The sequence below is a fragment of the Malaclemys terrapin genome, chromosome 2 (genome assembly GCF_027887155.1).
Source record: "Malaclemys terrapin pileata isolate rMalTer1 chromosome 2, rMalTer1.hap1, whole genome shotgun sequence".
In the NCBI taxonomy this organism is placed as follows: domain Eukaryota; kingdom Metazoa; phylum Chordata; order Testudines; family Emydidae; genus Malaclemys; species Malaclemys terrapin.
The window spans coordinates 145,404,390-145,430,902 of record NC_071506.1 but is presented as its reverse complement, the minus strand read 5'-3'; the positions used below and the strand labels follow the sequence as shown (position 1 = coordinate 145,430,902).

General features: G+C 38.6%; 1 protein-coding gene across 1 annotated transcript in view; it reads right to left on the bottom strand.

Annotated features, from left to right (window-relative positions):
• Positions 1–26,234, bottom strand: part of CDH10 (cadherin 10) — a 162,369-nt gene extending 136,135 nt beyond the window's left edge. The window contains 1 exon segment of the mRNA XM_054019361.1: positions 25,920–26,234. The gene's annotated coding sequence lies outside the window, so the exon portion shown is untranslated.
• Positions 26,235–26,513: the final 279 nt, after the last annotated feature.

The window sequence follows — 26,513 nt, the reverse complement described above, 5'->3', positions numbered from 1 at the left end:
TTTTGTAAACATGACAGGAGAAGTAATTCTTCTGCTCTGCTTGGAGTTGATAAGGCCTCACCTGGAGTACTATGCCCAGTTCTGAGCATCACACTTTGGGAAAGATGTGGACAAACTGGAGGAAGTTCAGAGGAGAGCAACAAAAATGATTAAACTCTAGACAACATGACCTATGAGGAAATATTGAAAAAAAATTGGTTTTGTTTAGTCTGGAGAAGAGAAGACTGAAAGGGGACACAATAACAGTCTTCAAGTGTGTGTAAAGGTTTTTATAAAGAGGAGGGTGGTAAATTGTTCTCCTTAATCACTGAGGACAGGACAAGAAGTAATGGGTTTAAATTGTAGTAAGGGAGATTTAGCTTAGACATTAGGAAAAATTTACCAACTATAAGGGTATTTAAGCACTAGAACAAATTATTTAGGGAGGTTGTGGATTTTCCATCACTGGAGATTTTTAAGAACAGGTTCCATAAACACCTAACAGAGGTGGTCTAGATAATACTTAGTCCTGTCTCAGTGTAGATAACCTATCAATAGGGCCCTACCAAACAGGGCCGGCTCCAGGGTTTTGACCGCCCCAAGCAGCCAAAAAAAAAAAGAAAAAAAGCCGCAATCACGATCTGTGGCGGCAATTCGGCGGGAGGTCCTTTGCTCCCAGCGGGAGTGAGGGATCGTCCGCCGAATTGCCGCCGAATACCTGGTCGTGCCGCCCCTCTCCGGAGCGGCCGCCCCAAGCACCTGCTTGCCAGGCTGGTGCCTGGAGCCGGCCCTGCTACCAAATTCACGGCTGTGAGAGATGCATCATGGACCATGAAATCGGGTCTTCCCCATGAAATCTGGTCTTTTGTGTGCTTTTACCTTATACTATATAGATTTCATGGGGAAGACCAGCATTTCTCAAACTGGAGGTCCTGACCCAAAAGGAGGTCATGGGGGTTGCAAAGTTATTGTCGGGATGGTCATGGTATTGCCACCCTTACTTATGCACTGCCTTCAGAGCTGGGTGGCTGGAGAGCAGCGACTGCTGGCCAGGCACCCAGATCTGAAGGGCTGCGCCCCACCAGCAGCAGCTCAGAAGTAAGGGTGGCAATACCATACCATGCCACCCTTACTTCTGTGCTGCTGCCTTCAGAGCTGGGTGGGCAGCTGCTGGTTACCATGCCATACTTACTTCCGTGCTGGTGCTCAGAGCTGGGCTTCCACCCAGCAGCCACCACTCTCCAGCTGCCCAGCTCTGAAGGCAGGACCGCCCACAGAAGTAAGGGTAGCAATACCGAGAAGCTGCCCCCCCACACACACACAACCTGGCATACACACCTCACAACTTCCTTTTGGGTCAGGACTCTTACAGTTACAATAATATGACATTTCAGACTTAAATTGTGAAATTGACCAAAATGGACTGTGAATTGGGGAGGGCCCTATTTATCAAGCTCCCTTCCAATCCTACATTCTAAGATATTCAGAAGCAAAGGCTTAAGTTTCTCTTCACATTTGTTTTAATTTAAATTTTATATTATATATAAACCTTTTTATACTAAAATAATTGACTGGGGTTATATGACCTACAGTGCTGTAACCTTTTTGCTCAGCTAGCAGATCAATACTTTGTTGAATATGCAGTGATTTCATACATTCATTTGAATGAAGAAATTGCCATGTTATATATTGTACACCAGAAGCAGAACTAAGCCTTTACGAAGAAATAGATGTGATTTTGAACAAATCTCAAAACGGAGTCTCAATTTAAGCTTTTTCCAGGACAACATATGGTCATATTAAGCAATTCTACAGGTAATTCATCCATTCCAACTGTTCTGTACATATCATTTAGGAAGGCAGAATGTTCACCTTGGGGTCTTTAAATAGTATAAATCAATTATCATAACTAGCTGTCAAATACTTCTCAGGGATCATTAAAAGTTTATGAAACAAACCACTATCTTCTGAGAATGATGAGATGGGAGATTTTTTCCCTCTTATTAAAATCTAGGCAGTAAACAATACAATGTCTGAATGTATTAGAAATGTTTGGTGTACACTGGTTGACCAATGCTACCAGTAATACAATATATCTGAGCACAAAATAAGACAAACCTTATGCAAAAAAACCCAGACATATTGATTATCCAGCATAAGTTCATCAGTACAGGGCCGGTTGTAAACAGAATAGCCCTGTTTCAGTTGTATTTTTCTGGAGCCTGTTAGAAAATTAAAAGATACTGGAGCAAGATGTGCTTGCAGATACACTGGTGCTACTCCGTTTAAGGCCCCACTTAAGCAAAGCACTTAGGTACATACATAAGTCCAACACTATTCAGCAAAGCACTATGTGCTTAACTTTAAGCACATGCTCAAGACCCACTGACTGCAAACATGCTTAAGCACATGCTTTAAGTCATTTACTGAATTGGGGTCTGCACACATGGAATTCCATTTTGGCCCTTCCCTCCATCTGGGTCTTCACTCACCCTCCAGAGACATCAGTGGTTTGATGAATAGAAGCTCTCCAGAGGACGGTTGTTACATCCCCTTAATTTTTAGATCTCAGGAAATCCATTGAAGGCAAGGAGATTTTGCAATGCTTCCCAGCCCAGCAGTTCCCACTGCTTCTTGAACAGCCTGGCTCCTACAGGTGACCAAGTACATGTTTTATATATGTCTTAATTACCAGGGGCTAACATGACTGCAGTTGCCCATGGAAATAGATTTATTTGAGGGTGCCAAAACATGTAATAAAGAGGGAAGAAGCATATATGGCTGTTAACAAACCAGATTCTCTTTTGGGATTTCTTCTGAGGAGGAAGGGAGAATTTATCACATCTTGGAGAGCACCGTAGCCAGCCTCAAACCTTCCTCACTCAGTGCTTCTCCACTAAAGCCACCTTACTGCTGAATGAAGGCATCCCCATGGGGGTTTAATACACTTTAATTTATGCACATTAACTTAACTACTTCATTTGATTCATCTTATTTTACTGAGTTTCCCTGATCAGATAAAGTCTCTCAGAGTAGGAGCCCTGCAGGACCCTCACAGAAGAGTTATGAGGTAAGGGAGGACAACATGGCAGAGTTGATAATTGCTGATTTCCATGCCTTCCTAACTTAGACCTGCTGTTGTAGACACACTTCCATTCAAGGAACTAGAGGAGAGCTTGGGAGGTTTAAACAGGCTAGATACTGGTAGTCACATAGACTACTGGATCACTTGTCATCTGATACTTTCTTGGTTGAAATGAAATTAATGAAATGTTACAGGCAAAAGCACTTGTTTTCAACCTTTGGAGGGACAACTAGTGAAGTCCTAAGTTTGGAAAGTTTTACTCTCTTTAAAAGACTTTCTTTTGTCCCTCAGATAATTTGTGTCAGTGCCATAGTAAAATTAAATCAGGGCCAAGCAAAATAATGTTTTAAATATGACATCAGAGCAAATACTTGTATATACAGCTTTTCTTTGTTCTAATTTTTAAGGCATGAGGATTTCTTTTTGTCCTTGGTTTAAAATATATTCCAGAATTTTCTGTTTACAAACTAGAAAGCTGCAGATATTCCCATGTAGGCATTTCACAATTTATTCTATTTGAAGGGGCACAGGTAAAAATGCATTGCAGAGAAATGGTGCTTTCTTTTCTAACAAGCATATAGTTCAAGCATCAGTCTGTTGAAATACAATTTCTATCTCTGTGTCAGTGATGAGTATTTATACCTCTGAGATGGCCTGAATCACTCCTCCACTGGAAAGAGAAATAAAAACAATGAAAGAAACATGCCCTGCTTTGGAGTGTACTACGCACATCTAACACTGTGCTCAGCTCTGTATGAGGAAGACTGGAGTTATACTGCGGGGGGAAGATCTTTTAAGCTTGATGCCAAAAGTGTATTCAGAAAGAACAGTGTCACTCTTGTCTTCCTGTTCTAACACTTCTCTTTTCCATTTAAATAGCCACTGCCTGGTTTGCCCTAAATATTGTAAATCGCCAAAAGGCAAAGTCTTGGCAGCAACTCATTCAGACTATTATTACAGGTGTCTGAAAGGATGTTACATCTAGGTCTCATATGTTAAAGCAGTACACAGTTATTGGGGAACCTATGCTTTAGTGACCTTTACATCTTGTTTAGAATTTCTCTAGGCACTCAGCCCCTGAAACATGTCAGTTATATATTACTGCAGTTGTGCAGCAGGAAGAATGTTCCCCTTCTTTCTTCATTGCCACTGCCTAGGTGTAGTGCCTAGACTAGTCAGTATTCACACTAGACATAAATAATTTTGACAGTCAGGAGAAGCACGCACTAAATATACAAGTCCCATACAGCAGCAATCAATCTTATCTGACTGACTAACCCCAGAAACATTTTTTTAAACATTTTTTTTCTTTTGATCATCTTCTGAAGGTTTTTGACAGACACTTTTTGGTTTCCTCTTTATATTGAAGCTGTAACAGAGCCAGAATAATAAATAAGATATTTCTTTAGCCTCCCAATATTCTAGCTAAATGGCATACACTGGGACTGAAAGTGGAAATCTATAGACAAATGGTGTAATCCTGATACAGGATAGGCAGGTGATTTATCTGAGGCTTAGATTTGATACATCAAGAAGGGGGGAAACCCTTACTTGCTGAAAAATTTCAGTTCTTTGGGAAACATGGTCTTCTAAAATGGTACTAGAGACATTTCAAAACAGATTAAGAATAATGTATTTCAAGAACAGCAGTATTCTTTTCATGTTTTTGTTTTTAGGAAATTATGCACACCACATAACTTTCCTCCACAAAAATAGGGTGGTGGTGGTGAGGGGAGGAGTGATTGTTAATGCAGCCCTGATGTGTGAATGAACTTGCGTTACATAGTGATATTTCTTAGGGTGTGCCCATTACTGGTGCAAGACATAAAATTCACCATTACAAAAAAGAAGACCAGGAGGATACATTCAAACCATGTATCAGTGCTGACCACAGATACAACAGGTATTCTGGAATATTAACAAATGTGGTGTCATATCACAACACCACCCTTAACTCAGTCTGGGTTTCACCTGATTTCAGTTTTGTGTAGTTTGCAGCCAACTTAGTTTAATTGGCAATGCCTCCTATTACCCTCTCAGCCCTAGTGGAGGCTTTGATACTGGGGACCATTCCATCCTTCTAGAATACCCATCTGGCTATCTAGGTGTTTCTCACCCTTCCTGTTATGGATACACTTGTATCAGACTCTTTTCTCTCTGGTAACAAAGGAGTTCCACCTCTGTAACAAAGCTCCACCTCTATAGTGTCACAATGGGTTTATTTCTAAGCCCTCTGCTCTTTCTGTTTAACCTTTGTCCCCTTGATTACATAGCTATCTTTAATATTAACAATTCTGTACTAAAGATATAAAATATGTACATTTGGCTACCTCTAACTTCTCCTTGCCCACCTTCTCTTCTTGTCTTAAGCAAGTAAAGATGTGCTGCCATCTCATTTTCATTTAGAGAATTTTCCTCAAAATGTGTTTCTCTTGAACAAGTGGAGCATCTTCAACACACTTTTTTATCTTTTGAACTCAGATGCCTTTGCTTCCACATACTGGAACACTGACATAATCTTATCTTTTAACGCTTCTTTTCATACATCCCCAAGGCCTGTAAATCCACTTTTCACTGTCTGCAACTTTTCCCATGTATGCTAATGCCTCATCTTCATTTCTGCTCAAATCCTTAGCCATGCCTTTTTTGCCTTGACTCTTGCGGCTCTTGGCTCTGGTCTCCCTCAAGACCCTCCTCTTCAAACCTCATCATGGTCAGATTGGTACTGTCTGCCCTTTCATGTGCATAAAAACAGGCAGTCAACCTTCCTCCTCCTCAACAAATTCCATCAGCTCTCCATTTTTTTTCAGGATCCAGTTCAAAATTGTTCTCCATGTTCTAAAACTTGCTCCAGCCTATCTCAAACACTGTGTCTCTCTCTTCTCCCATACTACTTCCCTTTGCTCATCTAGTGCTGGCCTCTTCTTGTACCCTCCAGATAATCCTATCACTTTTGGTGTGTGAGGGCTTTCTCCTTGGCAGATCTTGACTTGAGGTACTGCTGTATCCCTTCCTGATTTACTCTCCATCTCATTTCAAATTTAAGCTGAAGATCTCTTTTCTACTTTGTCTAAAATAAAGGAGAAAAAAAGAAAGGAGAAAGAAGAGAAGAGAAAATCTTGCACAGATAATAGTTATGGCTCCTCTCCCCTACAACTCTCTAAAGCTTTTTGGGTACACTTTGTTTTAAAGAAGATTATCACAAATGTATTTTGGTTTACTGTTTTTTTGTTGTTGTGCTACACCATGTGATCAAATAAGCATAAAAATTACTTATCCAACCTGTGATATAGGTTGCAGAATTTTCCATAATTTGTCATGCATGCCAATGGAATTCCATGCACTTCCATTTATTGCTACAGTGCAACATCCCTGTTTTATCAAGCTAGCAGTGTCATAACAGAACCTGTAAAATTAACCATAGCCAAATTTAATGCCATATGCCAATAATTTCTGCAAACTTTGCTGCACACTGCAAGGGGGTATGTTTAATGTTGGGAAGCACGCTACATGCCTAATATTGGAAATATCGATAGGATACGAGATCATAACTGTGGCAATGTCTTACAAGCCTTTTGTAGCATTAGGTAAACAACACTGTAATCCTCCTAATTATGTTGCCTTAGGCAGCCATCTCATTATATACTGTTCATGATGTGACTTTTTAAAATGCTGTCAGAGTAATCCATTGTGCAGCAGTCTTTCAGATTAAATGTTAAGACACTGATCTTTTAGCACAAAACACAAATGTGCTTTGGGTAATGATATTTCCAGTTAGGAAGATGATTAGTGTACTTTAGGAGGAAAGTTAGTTACTAGGGAGCCTGTTAGGTGTCATTCTCTAAGATCAGAATACGATGCCTTGAAATGACAGAAAATCTAGATCCAGATATACGGGTTGATTACTGGCTGAATGCTGACCATATGTTTTTAAAGTATGAAATGTAAAGTCCCTCCCACAAGAAGATCCGGAGAACATAATGCATGGTTGTAGGCAGTGTAATTTTAACCATGTTGGTTCGATATTAGAGAAACAAGGTGGGTGAGGTAATATCTTTTATTGGACCAACTTTGTTGGTGAGAAGACAAGCTTTCAAGCCACACAAAGGTCTTGCTCAGATTGTTGTAATAAGCCATAAATCCAGTCTCTGAAACCCACTAACCCCCTCTTTTTGTCCTATGACTGCAGAGGTGTTAACGGGTCACTCTGCCTTGAATGGTCCCTTGCAATATGTGCTAACTACTTACGTTAAACAATCTGTTCCACCTTCCATTTTGCTGTCACATTGGGAGTTCCTTTCCCAGACCTGAAGAAGAGCTCTGTGTGGCTTTTAAACTTGTCACTCTCATCAACAGAAGTTTGTCCAATAAAAAGAGATTACCTGACCCACCTGGTCTCTATAATACATAGTGACAAGAGAGCACATACTACTTGTCTGAAGTTTGGTACTCAACATAGTGCATAGAGAATTTCTAATATTTTGGACTTTTTACTCCAAAGGTTGGGCACAGTGTGGTCCTACATTAGGCACTTTTTATACCATAATTTTTATGGTCTGGTATTAGGCAACACAGAGACAGGGAGGAGTAATTTTCAATTTATGTCAGCTTCAGCAAATCTGGCCTATAAACTTTAGTCTTCACATATCATTTACAATCCTATGATACATAAAGCATCATATATGAAAGCTCAGAAGATACATAAACAGAGATAAATAGCTAAATATGGTATTTGTCAAGAGAACTTTACTGGGCTGAGACAGTGAAAATTGTAAACTGAGAAATCATCATGTACTTAAAGTGAAATGCCAGATGTTGTATCTACTTCATTCACTAGCAAGTATCTGCATATTAATATTTGTTTATCCCTACCTTGCTGAAATATATCTCTAAATATACTCTTTGGCAATAAGATCCAATTGTAACCAGAAAAATCACAGCAACACTCATAGAATTAATATATCTCTACCACATGGGGCATCCCTAATCTGTTGGATTGAGGGGGTATTTGTTCTTCACACTCACTGGGCTGTGCAGTGTCCTGTTCTGGCACCAGCTATTGACTGTTTATTAAAATACAATTTCCTCTTGTCTGGCATTTACAGACATATCATAGTAGGGAATGATAGTTATCTGTCCATATTGGCATATTACAGTGGCATAATGTTAAGATTAACTCTACTTTCCAGATAAGTGTATAAGTGACATAGAGCATGCATAATGAAAACAATATTGATCACATGTGCAATGCCCATACACTTGCAAAACTGATGTCAGGATTTTGGCTCATATGGATATAACTCCTGAAAGGCACACAATTTCCTTTTTCAAAGGTTAGAATTAGAAAAAAAAAATATTTTAATTGAGTTTCTGACCTTGGAAGTACTTACATGTGTATTCTTACTCCCACAAAGGGGAAAATATGAAGTGATTATATCCTGTTAGAAAAAGAGAGCAATATAGTCCTGTGGTTAAGGCATTTGATTGTGACCAAGGATACCTGCATTCACTTTCTGGCTCTGCAAGAGTTTCTTTGTGTGACCTGAGGCACTTAATATCTCTGTGTTTCCAGTTTCCTGTCTGTAAATGGAGATAATAGCACTCACCTAATTCACAAGGGCATTATGGATATAAATAATTAATAAATGAGAGGTGCTCAGATGCTATGTTGATGGGGCATATAAATACCTAAATAAAAAGGGAATAGAAATGATCCCTCTCCCTCCCTTACCCCTACTAATCTTAGTAAAACAAACTTTTAATTTCTCCTAAAATGATCGGGGCCAATGGCTTTGGTAGGAGGATCAACATTTTATTTCTTTCCCACCTTTTCATAGAGTATTATCTTTGCATCCAGGAACTGTCTATAACTGGAGGAAGGAAAAAATCCATTGCTTATTGTTTATGCTCTCTGTATGTGTGTATATATATCCCCTCAATATATGTTCCATTCTATATGCATCTGATGAAGTGGGCTGTAGTCCACGAAAGCTTATGCTCTAATAAATTTGTTAGTCTCTAAGGTGCCACAAGTACTCCTGTTCTTCTCATTGCTTACAGTATATGGTGCGTTTCAAAGCACTGAATAGACACCTGATCCTGATTGATTCTTAGCACCTGCAACTCCCACTGAACTCAATTGGTGGTGCACCACTGATGACCAGGCCTTAACTTCAACAACCTCAACACACCCACACAGTTCATTACCTTCAGCTTATTGGGAGTTAACCAAGCGTTAATTTAATATGAAAGCAAACATTTGTCTAGCTGAATGTCCACTGAGACAACAGAGTAATAAATTAGATAAGAACAGCTGTGTCACCATCCTTTATTTAAACACATAGATTCTACATTTATGTTTACATTTTCCAAAGTGCAAAAAGAACACTAGCACAGATCCTTTGTTGTTGTTGTTTTTGCAGCACACTGCAGGATGCTAAAATGAGTTTTGCCTTGACCTAACTCAATATTTAAGGAGTCTATACCAATTTCATGCAGCTGTACAGTAAAAATGTATTTCTATTTGGTAATTAGTACAGTCTGTTTTGTGAGATTTCTGTAGCTATTCTAATCATGACTTAGGTTGTCATTTTATAGCTAGCAGTAAAGTCGGATATATTCCTGTTACTAAATCCAGGCTATGCGTAAGTATAGAAACTCAAGCCAAGGACTGAATGACTTTTCTCTTGCCTCACAACTGACATCTTGCCACAAGATGGCACCAAAGGACTAAAAATCTTAATATTCTTAAGGTTTCCTTGCTAGAGAAATGGAACAAACTTTGATGGTGATTTTACCAGCGAAATCATCAACAGCTCACCTTCCAGTGAGTCAATAGGTTGTTCACATAACCCTCCCTTGCTTTGACAAGCTGCTGAATGCTGAGACCTAATTTTGGTTCATTTAATATTCAGGAAGTTTATTTTCCTTAAGTTTAGGTTTCCTAAAAAATGCAGAAAGGAAGGGGATAGCATTTAGAATTAAATACTTGATTTTCAAGGCACAAGCAAAAACATACAGAAGGGTATGCTGGTCACCAACCAAAAGTTGATGGCCCTGAAGTAAATGAATTTCATCCAAGTTAAAAAAAAAAGCAACAACAGGAAAAGTTTAATCTAAAAACTGCTGAACTGTTTCTTTTTCATTGGTAACTGAATAGTTATAAAATATTTTTCCACATTAACATTTTAAACAGAAATTCAATTGCCATTTCCAATTCATTGAAAGCTTTATGGAAGGTGCATGCTACAAAAAAGACTCAATGATGAAAAATATTCCTAGCATATTTTTAATTTCATTGTTATGTTAATTTTTTTTCTATTTCCTAGTTTCCACAAAACATCACAATTCACCGAGAATTTTGTTAAATGCAAGAACACAATTCCATGATAAAGTCAGATTGAATTGTGTCTACCTATTTCAAGAGCTGAAAACAAAGTAAAAAGTATATGCCATAATTGCAATACTGGTACTTATAATCCTACTACTCTGCACTTATTGACACATATCTCTCTTCAAAATAGTGATAAAGTATAGTGTCTACACATAAAAAAGCAAAGATAAGCATTCTCCTTAATATTCTTTAACTAACTGCATTTTTTTTCTTGTAAAAAACAATAACCTGAAGGATGTTTGCATTATGAAACAAGAGATTTTATGTCAGAAATGTTTTATGTTTTATTGGCACTGTTTATGATAGTACAGTATTTAACTGCATTGAAAGATGAAATTTCATCCATGGATCAATTTATTTTACCTACTATATTTGAAGGCACTCACACTTTACCTCAGAGGGCTTAATGCCTCAAAGTAAGTCCACTGAAATCAATTATATGACTCCTACTGACTTCAAATGAGCTTTGGTTCAGGCCTTTATTCATCTGTTTTCCTTAAACTTGCAAATGTCACTGCCATTAGGTCATTTCTTTTTTTTCATATCATCTATCTTACCCTAACACTAACTGGTCCAGTTGTAGTCTGTTATTATCTAGTGACAACACAGGAACTCTTCTCCAGAGGTAAAATGTTCATAGACTAGTCATATATTCAAATCTACAGTACTGTGCTTTTTTTTCTTGCTTTTCTTATTAAAATCCTGCTAACCTACGCTTTACAAATACATATTTAATTGATATTGGTAAAAGTAATAAGCAAAGTACAATACCAAGGAATTTTAGATTTTTTTTTTTGAGTCCATGTATTGTGCAGTAAGTATTACGGCAAGTCTGCAACACTGAAACATGACCCAATCAATGGTCATATATGCACTAAGGCCTTGGCTACACTTGCAGCTGTACAGCGTTGTGAGGGAAACCTGTCTTCGTACAGCTGAGTAGGGAAAAGCGCTGCAGTCTGTCCACATTGACCGCTGCCAGCGCAATGGCGTGGCCACACTTGCAACATTTGCAGCTGTGTTGTGAGCGGTGCATTATGGGCAGCTATCCCAGCATTCATGTGGCTACAACATGCTTTTCAAAATGGGGGGAGGGGGCTGGAGTGTGACATGGAGTGTGGGGAAAGAGAGAGTGCTTTTTGGAGCGTGTCAGCACTCTATTTTGCAAGTTCCAAACTCCTGGCCCCCTGCTCATTCATTCACTCACTCAAAGCAAACAGCAAACTGTTTGCTTTTTCTTTGTGGTAGGAGCTTTGAAACCGGCACTTCCGCATTCCTGCAGCCGGTCACAACAACAGAGAAGATTGGCCACTTGACAAGGTGATTAGTACAGTGCTGCAAGCGTTTACACTCACACCCGTGAGTCATAGCCATTCCGCTGTATCTCTTATGCTTCTCGGGGAGGTGGAGTACCTGCAGCGGTGTACCCAGGGAGATATAGTGCTGCAAGTGCCCTGCCAGTGTGGACAGGGAGTGAGTTCCAGCACTGGGGGAGGCTTTACAGTGCTGTAACTCGCAAGTGTAGCCAAGGCCTTAGAATAAAGGTAGTTTTGGTTGCTCACTAGTGATTGAGATGAGCTGTTCCATTTGTGAGGAACTTTAAATGGCATGGTAACTGTAAAGATGAAAAGAAAACCTATAAGAAAGAAGAGATTTGAAAACTGCTGTTTCTAATATTGTTCTAAATCATGAATCTAATTTATGTAATTTAAGTCCCCAAATGTAACAAATTGTTTTGTTTTGTTTTGTTTTTTGGTTTTTTTTTTTAAGTTTTGCATTTCAGAAGTAAAATAAGATCTCTGTCTTTCTTAGCCATTCACTCACAGGTATCCAATTTAAGACAGCGCTAGCCTAGTGACCTCTCTGAGTCATAGTATAGACTGCTGAAATATTCTGAAGATTTATATGTACCAAAACTTAAATGGGATTATTTCTATAATGGACTATGCCTCAGTTCATCACTCTTTTTCTAATTCTCATTATTCTGACCTCAACAAGAAGCTGGATGAAATGAGCCACTACTGGGACATATTCATATATACATCTCACGTACTTCACAGAGTGGGTTCAGCTGGCTGACACATTGTTTCTCTCTAGTTTGCTATCTCATTCAATTTATATAAATTCACCACATAGTTATTTCATGACTAAAAATAAAGTATTTCAATAATCAAAAACAATTACAATATCATTCGTGGGCAATACCTCAAAACTCCAAATAAAAGAATGAAATAATTCCCCATATATTATGTGATTTCATCAAATTAATAAGTCAATTAAAACAAGACACTTCCTCATCTCAAACCAGTTGAAGTGGGGGAGCAAATGTGTGTATATAATATAGTACTGTGTCCATAAATGTATTAACATTCCAATGGAAACACACCTACATCCAGAGATGGAGCTAACCCCCTGAAAAGTAGGTCTGGTCCATGATACGTTTCAGCCCATTTCAGTGACAAAATGGCAGATGAAATCCAATGTTGGTAAGTGCAAAGTAATTTGCATTGGGAAAAAGAATCCCAATTATATATACAAAATGATGAGGTCTCAATTAGTTGATACCCCTCAAGAAAGAGATATTGGCATCATGAATACTCCCCTGAAAACATCTGCTAAATGTGCAGTGGCAGTCAAAAAACAAAAAGAGTGTTAGCAGCTATGATGAAATGGATAGATGATAATAATAATAAAAATAATCACAATGCCACTATATAAATCCATGGTACGCCCACACATTGAATGCTGCATGCAGTTCTGGTCACTGCATCTCAGAAAAGATATATTAGAATTGGAAAAGGTGCAGAGAAGGGGAACAAAAATGATTAGAGCTATGAAACAGCTTAAATGTGAACAGAGATTAAAAAGACAGGGACCATTCATCTCAGAAAAGAGACAAATGAGGGAGACTATGATAGAGGTCTATAAAGTCATGAACAGTATGGAGAAAGTGCATAGTGAAGTGTTATTTACCCCTTCACATAACACAAAAACTAGGGGTCAAACAATGAAATTAATAGGCAGCAGGTTTAACACAACCAAAAGAAAAGTACTTTTTCACACAACGCACAATCAACTTGTGAAACTCATTGCCATGGGATGTGGTGAAGGCCAAAAGTATTACTGGGTTCAGAAAAGAAGTAGATAATTTTATGGAAGATAAGTCCATCAATGGCTATTAGTCAAGATGATCAGGGATGGAACTCCATGCTCTGAGTGCCCATAAACCTTCAACTGACAGAAGCTGGGACTGGATGACAGGGGATGGATCGCTATAAATTGTTCCCTCTGAAGCATCAACCCTGGCCACTGTCAGAAGACAGGATACTGGGCTAGATAGACCATTGGTCTGACAAAGGGTGGCTGTTCTTTTGTTCTTAATCATGAGAATAGTTCAATTCAATAAAATGCTTTAGAGCATGAAGTCAAAAAACCATCAGATTGCTTAACAGGTCAGAGACAGGACAAGAAAGGAGAAAGGTTTTCCCAATTGTAATCAAGACTTCAGCCTCAACAGCAAGGTGAAGATGGGTGCCAATCTCTTGGTCAGTGACAGGAACCCACCTCAGGATTTCAATGGCAGGAACACCCATCCCCCACACAAAATAATCATTTTCTAATAATGTAAACATAGTGATGTAACCCATGTCAGTATCCTGCTTTTGCTGGAGACATATATGAGGATTGTTTCAGCCCAAAGGCTGTAGTAACTCCCCTAGAAGGAAAAAGAGATATGGGTCAGGAATATAAAGTCGATTTTTTTTTCTTTTGGTGGGGAGTGGGAATTAGGAAGGTTCACTCTTTACATAGCTCTTTAATTTTTCACATACAATCAGTGCAATTCATTACTTCCCTCCCTGATGCACAGGGCCGACTGCTTATGGATATGGCTGCAAAATTCAAGTAGTTAATCCACGTGAAATCTACTATGATACTGTTGCATATATTGTAGTTACAAGGACGACATAGGCAAATACCAAAAATTAAATGGTTCATGAAATCATTACGTATCTTGAATATTATTACTGATATTTATGTATTTGAGATACTTTTCAGAACATTTATTTAAAATAGAATAGAATATTTTAAATAAACTAAATTGATGTCTGAAAGGAAAGTGTCTTCTGTTTCATGAATTAAGAATTAAATTGATGTAATGAGAAGTGTTACATACAATTTACTGAGTGTTGATATGTCTTATGAGTCACAGGGCCAAATTCTGCCTTCACATACTCCCCATGCCGCCACATTTATTTTAGACCGAAGTACAACAGGATTTTCAATAAAATGAATGCCTGCTGGTGATATAGGAATATGATGCCATGGTCTCTCACATTCTGTGGTACTGACTCTAGATTCTACAATGCTGAGAATGATAAACATTGTTTACTAGACGTGATTATAATTCACCACTGTAGTCACAAATGGTAATTAGGCCCCGTCCTGTAATGAAAATTCTGAGGATAGGCTAGTGGGTGCATGTGATTCTCTTTGCAGGAATGAGGCTTTAATGATGCAAAAATCAAAATCCGCTCCCACCCCCAAAAAAACAAAAACAAACAAACCTTAAAGTAGTGCTAACTTGTGCAAAAGATTGTATAATTAAACAATTGGAAATAAATAGTACAGTACCAAAATAAAGGGTATTTACATATTTCATTACAATATTACATGTGAAAGGATAGATTAAATATTTGCATTTTCTGACAGTTTTAATAATTAATGTGATTGTTATTGACATTCTTTTGACTTTTGTAATCTCTCCTTGTTTTCTATGTCTTGTGCATGTCCTGGTTTGTGCTTTTCAGTTACTACCTTTAAAGTTGATGGACTGTTCTAGTGCAGATTTAGGACATTTTCATATACTAAAGTGATTAATAATTATTTCCAGTAATTTGGGGATATTTATTTATTAAATGCTATTTTAAAAGGATTCGTTTTAAGGGTTAAATCCTTCTCATTTAACTCACTCCTGTAGGTTTCAGTTCAGCAAAAGTACTTAAGCATGTGCTTAAGTGGCACTGAAAGTAATGGGGTTTAAGTAATTTACTTAATAAATAAATAAATAAAAATAGACTGCCAAATCAGGGCTGTAATTCTTTTGAGGTACAATGGGGCCTTCTTACATGAGTAAAGTGAATAGGATTCACAAAAGTATAAAGATGGATCCAAGTTGTAAAATTCAGATCCAAACTCTTCCAGATACAGGACCTTGCTTTAGGTTCATTGCCGAAATTGTGGTTACTTGTAAATATATATATAATAGATTTTAGGAACATAGGATTGGAAGGGACTTTTAGGTTATCAAGTACAGTTTCCAGCCATTGCTGGCGATCCAATCATATAATCCTATTCCTGAATTTACCAAATTCCATTTGAAGACTAGTTAGGTTTTTTGCCCTTATTACCCTCATTGAAAGGCTGTTGCAGAATCTCATACCTTTGATACTTAAAAACCTTCAAAAAAAACCTTGATGACTGCAGACAGCCATCCTTGATTTAATGTTTAAATGAATCAATAGCAACCTCAATCTTAATCTAAATGTGCGGATTAAAAATGGAAAGGGGAGGGAGAGGATAGAGAGCAAGAGCATGTACAGCAAGAGCATGCCCTAAATGCACTGTTGCAGGACTGGGCCAGCTGTCATAAAGTAATTTCTCAGCATAATAGGGGCCAGCTGCTGTATGTTACTCATTCAAAATACCTTTTGAAGATAGTAGGAGTTTTGACTGTGTGAGGAAACCAGGAATAGTCTCTAAAAGGGGCAGGTGCTCTGGGAAGTTGCAGTGACTGTATTACGAAGCAGCACCTCCCCCTGGGACATGTAGGAGTGAGACAACAAATTGGCTGGAAAAGCCCTTTTTTTATTAGAAAATTATTTGTTGCACATAGCTTTTATGAGCTCAATGTAAAACCTTAGAAGATTTGGGAAGTTGTTCTGGTCAGGCCCCAAAAATCCCTCTCCTGCCCCTTCGGGCCTAAAATGGCTTTTGAGATGGTGGGGTATTGGCCCTGAACTGGACCATGGCTCACATTTCACCAGTGGATGCGCCTAGTAAAAGTTGCACATTTCATCTGTAGTTTGCATGATTAACATGAGTTGTCTTGTTATTATTTTTTGGGTGACGATGTGCAGTTTTTCAAAAATATGTATACTTCTGATATGACAAATTTCACCTTTATTTTATGTTTATTCTCTTAGTGGAACAAACATTACTATTAGACTTACTCCAATCTTCCTAACTCTGGTTTGGACACCATTCCACAAACTTTCCCAATGATCCAATTCATGCAAAAATTGCAAGTTGTACATGCATACAGCAGTTAGTGCACATCTAAAATTCTTTTTTTGCAGAACCACTAATTCCCACCACCATGATTTATTGCATTTTTGTAGACCTGAGAATTTTCAGGATACCTATGTTAAAATGGTGCCAAATCATTACTGAATCTGACCTGTGACCAGAGTCTGATCACAAAGAGAATTCTGGAGTATGTGTCAGCAATTCTGGGGAAAGTCTCATAGGTCTAAGCCAACTTCTCACAAACTGTGCAGAATTCTAGAAAGTGCATGAATTGTTTGTAGGCCTCTATCTTTGAACAGTACAAATCTCAGTATGACGAACAAAGAAATCAGCTTACAAATAAATTTACACTGGGAGATTCTTACGGGAGACCAAACTTTGAAAGAGAAATGAAATTCAACTTCGAAAACAATGAAAACAAACACATTTCAGGGAAATAATCAGAAATATTGATATTTAATGGGAGGGAGAAACTTGGGAAGCTGTAATGTGGCAGTAAAAATGGCCAATGGCATTTTGCTCCTCATGCAAATGCATCCTGTCACAAAGCAGGGAAGTTAGAGTTCCCTCTCTAGAAGCCTGATCCAAAGCCCACTGAAGTCAGTGGGAGACTTCAATGGGAATTGAATTAGACTCTTAGCCCACCATACTTCAGAACAATCTTGCCCTGACAGTGAGATTGAAAAGTATTGGATGATCTAACAAACCTTTTCCACTTGAAATTTCTATGGGCCATGAAAATAATCCTAAATCATTTGCTACTAATTGGGGCTGTTTACCTACCCAGCGTAGGTCTGTGTTCAGACATAACACACTGTGGAGCTGATTTTCAATCAAATCCCTGGTCTACACTATGAGTTTAGGTCAAATTTAGCAGCATTAGATCGATTTAACCCTGCACCCGTCCACACGACGAAGCCATTTTTGTCAACTTAAAGGGCTCTTAAAATCGATTTCTGTACTCCTCCCCGACGAGGGGATTAGCACTGAAATCAACTCTGCTGGGTCGAATTTGGGGTCGTATGGACGCAATTTGATGGTATTGGCCTCTCGGAGCTATCCCAGAGTGCTCCGTTGTGACCACTCTGGACAGCACTCTCAGCTCAGATGCACTGGCCAGGTAGACAGGAAAAGCCCCGCGAACTTTTGGATTTCATTTCCTGTTTGGCCACCGTGGCGAGCTGATCAGCACAGGTGACCAGGCAGAGGGATAGCTCTGGGGGGAGGGATAGCTCAGTGGTTTGAGCTTTGGCCTGCTAAACCCAGGGTTGTGAGATCAATCCTTGAGGGGGCCACTTAGGGAACTGGGCCAAAATCAGTACTTGGTCCTGCTAGTGAAGGCAGGGGGCTGGACTTGATAACCTTTCAAGGTCCCTTCCCGTTCTAGGAGATAGGATATCTCCATTATTAAAGAGCTCATCAGCACAGGTGACTAAGGAGTCCCAGAATCGCAAAAGAGCTCCAGCATGGACCAAACGGGAAGTACTAGATCTGATCACTGTATGGGGAGATGAATCCATGCTATCAGAACTCTGTTCTAAAAGACTAAATGATTAAGCGCAACCAGACACCAGGGCAGTTAGAAGAGCACAGCAGGGCGTGCTACGCATCAGAGACGCTTTAAAAAACAGTTTCATGACTGGCCAGGCTATGGTGTGAGAGTTCTGTTTGTATCTCCTTGATGAAAACCTGGCCCCTTGGTTCACTCTACTTCCCTGTAAGCCAACCGCCCTCCCCTCCCCACTTTGATCTCCGCTTGCAGAGGCAATAAAGTCATTGTTTCAAATTCATGCATTCTTTAATAATTCATCACACAAATGGGGGGATAACTGCCAAGGTAGCCCGGGAGGGGTGGGGAAGGAGGGTAGCACAAGGGTGGGGTAGTTGTAGGGGCACCCCCTAGAATGGCATGCAGCTCATCAGAGAAGCGGGATGTGTGGGGCTCTGATCCGGAGCGGCCATTTGCCTCTCTGGTTCTTTGGTAGGGTTGCCTGATATTCCAGGCAGGACTGAATCTCCATTAGATGAAACTTAAAGAAGGGAATGACCTGGAGTCACTCCCATTTATGTCCAGGCCCCCGCGACCGACCTCACCAAGGCCAGCCAGGAGCACCCATGTCTGCCCAGGCGCCCACGGCTGACCTCACTGAGGCCAGCCAGGAGGAACCAGGAGACAGCAGCAGATGGTACAATAACCGTCTTTGCTAACTTGCAAAGGCAAGGAGCTGCTGCTGTGTAGCACTGCAGTACCGCGTCTGCTAGCAGCACCCAGGAGACGTACGGTGACAGTGAGCTGAGCAGGCTCCGTGCTTGCCATGGTATGTCATCTGCACGGGTAACCCAGGAAAAAAGGCAAGAAACGATTTTTTGCCATTGCTTTCACGGGGGGGAGGGGAGGCGGGGTGCCTGACGACATGTACCCAGAACCACCCGCGACAATGTTTTTGCCCCATCAGGCATTGCGAGCTCAACCCAGAATTCCAATGGGCAGTGGAGACTGCGGTAACAGTGGGATAGCTACCCACAGTGCAACACTCTGAAAGTTGACGCTAGCCTCGGTACTGTGGACTCCGCCGACTTAATGGTCTTAAGTGGGGACACACACAGTCGACTGTATCAAATCGATTTCTAAAAAATTGACTCATATTAAATCGATCTAATTTGATAGTGTAGACATACCCAAAGTCAATAGGGCCTGTAGGTGCTCAGCATTTCTCAAAATCATTATCTGTAAGTTCTCAGTGCAATGACACAAGACCACTCATATCAGTGTGAACAGTCTTAATTGTGATGCTTTAAAACAATTTAAAAACCATTTGCTATATTTAACTTGCAAGACATTACTATTGCTATGTCCTCTATTTCACTGCATCTTGTATAAAAACTTCAGATGTTCTTGTCAAAGGTAAAGCTTACAAAGTGGTGCTTTGGTTGCAGTAGGAATATTTTCAATAATAGATATTATTTTAAGTTGCCAACAAAAGCTATTCTAATATTTTGTCTGAAGGTTGTGATGCCATTAAAGTTAACAGAAAATTTGCACCCTTGGTGGTATACTGCAGCTGGTTGCGAGGCTAGATAGATCTGTGCTAATGGGCTCAAGCCAATGCACTAAAATTAGGAATATGGATTTTGTGACTTGGGCTGTGAGATGAGGGGGTCAGGTGGGTTTGAGAACCTGAACTGCAGCCCAAGCTGCAATGTTCACACTGCTATTGCTCGTGAACCAACTCAAGCTCTGTTAGCGCACATCTGTCTACCTGGGTTGGGAGGCTCGCTCCAAGCTGCAGTAGAGATGTACCCTATGGACCCACCTTGCAGGGTCCTAGAGCCCAGGCTACAGCCTGAGCCTGAATGTCTACACTGCAATTAAACAGCCCTTTAGCATGAGCCCAAGAGCAGGTCAGCCCTGGATGTCTAACAGCAGTATACACATACCCAATGGTACTAATTTCAGAAAGTATATAATTTACTTGCCTGAGTCTGCCTTTTCCATTAATTTAATACTTTGAGAGACATGGACAGCAAATTGATAAAGATGCTGTTTTTTGATGAAGCTGATGGGCCCTTGAGTCTTTTAATATTGATTATTAATTAGCAAAATAAATATATCTGGAAATGATTTCCTATACTGCTCAATGGTTATGACCAATAATTGCCTCATTAGAAACCTTATAACCCTCTCCCCACCTTGAATATTTTCAGCCTCTCTTTTTTCACAACACTGTCTGTTGACTAACAATTCATTTTTCCCTGTCCACTTTGCCATACACATTTTCAATAAAGGGATTGTTACCCCTTTTATTTGTTTGTATCTCCAAAGCTATGCCATCACTTTATACACATGGCTCCTTTGCTTTTGCTGGAAGTGAAGGCTAGTCCTAGATGTATCATAGCTTTAAAGGTGGACATGTGTTTCTTGCAGCAACCAATGAAGGAATGCACATTACTCATATGATGCATTTTCTTAGACACAAGCACATTATTTGTTTTATTTATGTTCAGCATTAGGATTATGTCAACATTCTTCAAATGTTCAGTTCATTCTGTTAAATAAACCTATTACATATACATTACTAATGCTCACCCTGACACATGAGGGTATGATAATTAATTTCTACATATTTTACATTGCTAATTTGAAAAAAAAATTCCATGATATTACGTTGTATTTCAAGCTCTTTGTTCATAAGTGCAGTGAATTGCATTGATATCTACCCCTTCTTACTCCTTAAAACCCGGGGTGCTATAACATCTGCAGAGCTCACAAGGATTGCATTCATTTTAATTGCATGATTTTATCATGCTAAATGAAGGTATGTCATGTTTTTATGCAGTAATGCAAAGCACTGAGACTGGATTTATTGCATTAGCCTATCTGTAATGTGGCAGATGATGGAATACCAGTGATAAAATCATAAGATTTACAAAAAACATAATTACATATAGGGTAATATAAAATTGCATATGGAAAAATATTTCAGACAAAGATTTCTGCTGTTGTCAAAAAACGCAGAAGCAAACTTCTTTGGCTTTTGAACACCAGCAGAACTCTGCAAATATCTGGGCATTTCATTTCCTACTAGATTTTCTTTCTGAACACTTACCTTTTAAAAAAGCAAAAACAAAATATGAGTTTGTATCCTTTATTTGTAAATTAAATATGATTTAAAGTTGGTTTTGACTTATGTGTAAGAGTTGCCATAATAAAAGAGTAACAAAGAGAAAAGTATTGTGTGATTAAATGAATTAAATAATATTGTCTCTACACTCTCACATAATTAAAACAGACACCTGCCATGTTACCTTAGAGTATATCTAGTTAAACTTCCTAAAATTCTGTATTCCCTGAGTGCAGGCCGTTGGTACCAAGATAGCATTACATACTGGCAGCGAGAAGACACAGGTTTGAGTTCAGAAGCAGATCCCAAATTATATGGCCTATTGATAGCGCAACCTAGAGAATGTTTCAGAGATACTTCTAGTGCTGTTTATGCCTCCTGCAGCACATACTTCCTTCTTATCAACAGAATGACACAGTCATCTATTTCATGCTAGTTTCTGGAGGCAAAACACAGGGAAGAAGTGGATATCTAATGTGAATTAAGAGATAAAGAAAATATAGTATCCTATTTATTGTAATGTAATCCCTTTAGAACATATAAAGTTTCTTCCCTCCTTCCACATGGAGTAACCAGCTTTGATGTTAAATAGTCAAGAAGGCTAAAGAAATACACAAAAATATTGGCTAGCATATTTCTGGCAGACCAGCCACATAGTAAAAGATAGACTGGTAAACTAATAAAGAGGATTCATGAGATCAGTGGCCCTCTGGTTTGGATCCTATTCTAGTTCCCCCCAACTCCACACAAAAGCAAAGGCAGTGCTTGTGTCTCCTTTACTTTCTGCTGTGTTAGTGTGGCCCAGTGGATGAAGCATGCTCAACTCCCAAGAGACAAGGATTACTTTTTGTTGCTCTACCCTGACTGCTGTAACCAACATAGTAGCAGAATGGGTTTCAATCTCCAGCCCACCCACTAACTGCAAGGAAGTCATCATTCAAAGGACTTGAAAGTGAGGAGGGTGTAAATCTACATGGACAGAAACAAAAATACACACACACACTCCCCAGAGGGATTTTTCTGGGGCAACACAGAGAGATCAAGAGCATATCTATTCCAAGAGGGGAAATTAAACAGAAAGCAAAACGTTTTATCAAAAATCTGGAAAATGTTGGGGGGGGGGGTTTGAAATCTCATATATCAAATTATCTTTATAGGTGGAAGTATTAAAGGGGAGTTAATTAATCTTATTAAAGGCAGAACAGTAAGTCAGAGGGTGAACCACTAATATAATCCATATTGATGAATAGTCCATACTGGAGTGTGCAGGGTGACTCACATTTTTCTTAAGGGACCTTTTATACACAATTTAAAAAGTTTGCTGTACTACATTTGGAGTCTCTCTTTTCTATTTTAATAACTATAGACAATCATACACAATCAGTGAAGATTAAAAATGCTTAATCAATTTTACCATTGCTTAAATATCCATGATATTAACAATGAAGTCATCTTTCATGTTTTTTGACTTTGGGGTACCCAAACAATCTGAGAGTAAATAAAAATAAACCAAGGCTCCTTCACTCTCTCTTATTTTAGATATTCAGCCTGTATTAAGAATGATATGTTAATTACATCTCTGCATCTATTCTGTTACATACAGTAATTCATAAAAGAGAGCAATGCATATATTGCTCAGTGCAGCCACAGTGATAAGATGTTCCCAAAATGTCCTCAAGTCCTTCTTTACTACTATACCTACTTGCCTGACTTTCTATCTTTCCTTCCATTTCTGTCTATCATCCTAAATTATGGAGCTAACTGACAATGCCAACACATCATTATATGTCTGAACACCGACGTATTATGAAGTTTAATTAGGAAGCCTGAGACCTTGCAACACTTCAGCTAATAATGAATCAATTAAAAATTAATATTTAATATTAAGTTAGAAACCCCACCTCTTTTTTGCTGCCAATCCAGCAATACTTCACTCTTACCCTTACCCTATGCACTAATGCTGCAACCTAGTGGCATGATAAGGTATGAAATAGGAAAATTCTTAGAGGATAACATATCACCCGGTTGTAAATCTGATTAACAGACACAGAAAATAAGTCATTTGCATGGAGATCACCCAGCTCACACACTGTTTCAATCATTTGTTTCCTTGGGAAATCATGTTGAGATGAGGAAATGACTTTGAGAACCCAAGTTGGGCATCATTTTCAAATTAACTCAATGTAAAAGACAGAAAGGTTATTTAATAAGAATGATGGGAAAATATGTAACTGTTTCAACATAAGCTGTTTTGTACTGTCATTTTCTAAGTGTTTTAATAGGAATATATAGCTTTGACTGACAGTATGTAACCAGTTACATTTTTTTTAAACTAAGCTCATATTTGGATCACAACTATAACCACAATATTAGATTCTACTAAAACTGTATGGTATTATTTTCATAACTTTGCATTTTCATAAGGGAGCCTTAGTCCATGGAGAACATTCATATATATATAAAATTTTACTATAGATGTACACATCAACTCCAAAGCAAAATCCACAATACTGCTCACCAATGCTGTAAACAACTGTATCTATATACTGACATATAAATATCTATACCTACAGATATATGCCCTTGATGTTTTCCTTTGCCACTTAAAGTTACAAAATCAGACATAGTATTGCAAATATAAAAGAGGGGCGAAGGAAGCAGTAAGATCTGTTTACCTATTCCATCCAAAACTACAAAATCAAATATAGCATTACAAAAATAAAACTGGGATAAAGTGTGTGCTATGATCTATTTTACCATTAACATTCTATCACACAAAATTAAGTTCAAACATACAAACTTGCCCTGACACTCAAAACCACAGAAAACATTGATTTAAGGAGGGAATAAACTATTATATAAACCTGCTGCACAAATGAGCTTGTCAGCTACATTGGATTTTACCAGAATAGGTCTGAATTTGAGGATTTCCCAAGGCACATACACGATTACCATCTTATGATCCAAGAAGTATTTATCTCCCTGTGCAAGCTACATTGACTCTATATAGAGCTACTTTTTCTGCTCTGGAAAAAATAACTTATCTTTCCAACTTCCCTCTTCCCACCCATATCCTACACTTAATTCTCTCATCACTTTCTTTAAAGCAACTAACATTATATTCAATAATATGTGATTAGCATAAAAGTTGCTGTCACCTGAAATTCTCAAGAACATTGCATGAAAGTGAAAATATTCCTGGCAAATGGTATATTTAACAAGGGACTTTGAGACTCAGAAATATTTTCCAAGTAAAAAATCTGGCAATAGTAACACATAAATATAAAGCCTATGGTCACCATAAAAAACAGGCAGAACATTCTTTATAGAGCTGCTTCTCCTCTGTCTGTCTGTCTGTCTCTCTCTCTCTCTCTCTCACACACACACACACACAGAGACACGACAAAATAGCATATCTCAAAACACCTTACAAGTAATGGATGTGCAGTTTTGGATAACAGAAAGGCTTTTACTAGAATGAAAGATGAAGATTATAGGAAATAGCTCCATTTGTGTGGAAACAACAAAGATAATAGATCTGTTTTAAAATGCTGGTTGCTGTTTGTCACTGATTGCACGTGCAGATTCATTCTCTTATGCTAAAGGGCTGCTAGGTTTTTCTGATTGCAACTAGTATGTACAGTATTAGTCTACTGCAAATATCTCGTGCAGCTTACAATGCCATCAACAGTTACTTCTTGGGAATATGGATTTGGACTTGCAATGTGCTGCATGAATTTAACACATAAAATATGGATTTCATTGCAGCAGTGACAATAAAGGGTCACAACACCTGCTGACTACACATTTTTTCTTTCTTCTCTTTCTCTTTTTTCTTTGATTTTTACCTTCTTACCACAATGTGAAATGCTTGTATAGGAAAAGTGTGTGCACTTTTCCCTTTGTATGAGCGTATGTGTACAGACACACACACACACACACACACACACACACACATACACAAAGTATTGCCTGTATCTACCTTGCAATCAGGCTCAACACAGAGACTTGGTATTTGCTTTAAGCGTTAGGATTTAATTAAATGAAAAGTCAAGTACAATAGTGTAATATCAGAGAAAGCTGTAACAGACTTACAATCAGGATGCAGTCAGTGTGGACATGTATGTGTATGTTGCATGCTATGCTCATGATAATTATAATGTGAAACACTATGCTTTTGAAGTCCAAATAGTATTTCTTCCCCTCCACCCCCTCCGCTCCACTGACTTTGCAGTAATTGAATACAAATTAAAACTGTGCTGCTTAGAACCTAGCCTGGTTATTGGGAGAAGAAGAAAAAACGCTTTGCAAAATGCAGTTCAATCCTGAATATGTATAAAGGCAGTTCACTTTGAGTACAGTATTCACACAATTATCTCCTTTTCATTTATGTGTGATATTTATCAAAGTGCCTTTGTAATGTATAAAAGTTATATATAATAGAATAATTCTATGGATTACATTAAATACAGTGCTGCTGATAGTTCAAGAAAATAAAACCACCGAAGGAAATATAATTATGAAAGGCTCCTACCTTTTATTCTGCTTCTGAGTAAGTGTGGTACTGTCCAACCCAAGCAACGCTGGAGAATTTGCTACTATCTTTCTTTTTTTGGTTGTTTTCTGCTGTTATTTTCTAAGACTGATCCTACTTGAATCTAACTCAGCTTCTTCTCACAGCATCACTTAACTCTGGACAGCAGGGAACCAATGCTTAGGGGGGAGCTCTCTCACTGACTGGCTTTCATTCAAAGCTCCTGATTAAGAAAATAATAATAAAAAAAATCACTCCCTCACAGAGAGAGAGAGAGAGGTTCTGCTGATTGAACCACAGCACTTGCCATGGGAAGGTTAGAGACTGGGAAAGCACAGGCTTTCCCAAGCACACAGTGATTTGCAAGTGAATGCAGTGGGAGGTACAGAGAAAGGAAAGCTTTTTTGCTGAAGCTTTCCCCTCCCCCTCTTGATAGAAGGCTCTCTGTGTCTGAAGTCCAAGGTAATCAGCCTAATCTACTCTTTTTGCAGTGATAAACAGTAAACACATGACCACTTCTTGTAAACATTATTTCTTAATTAGATATATTTACTTTTCCTTTATCGTCAGTAATCCTGCAGTATTCACCATGAC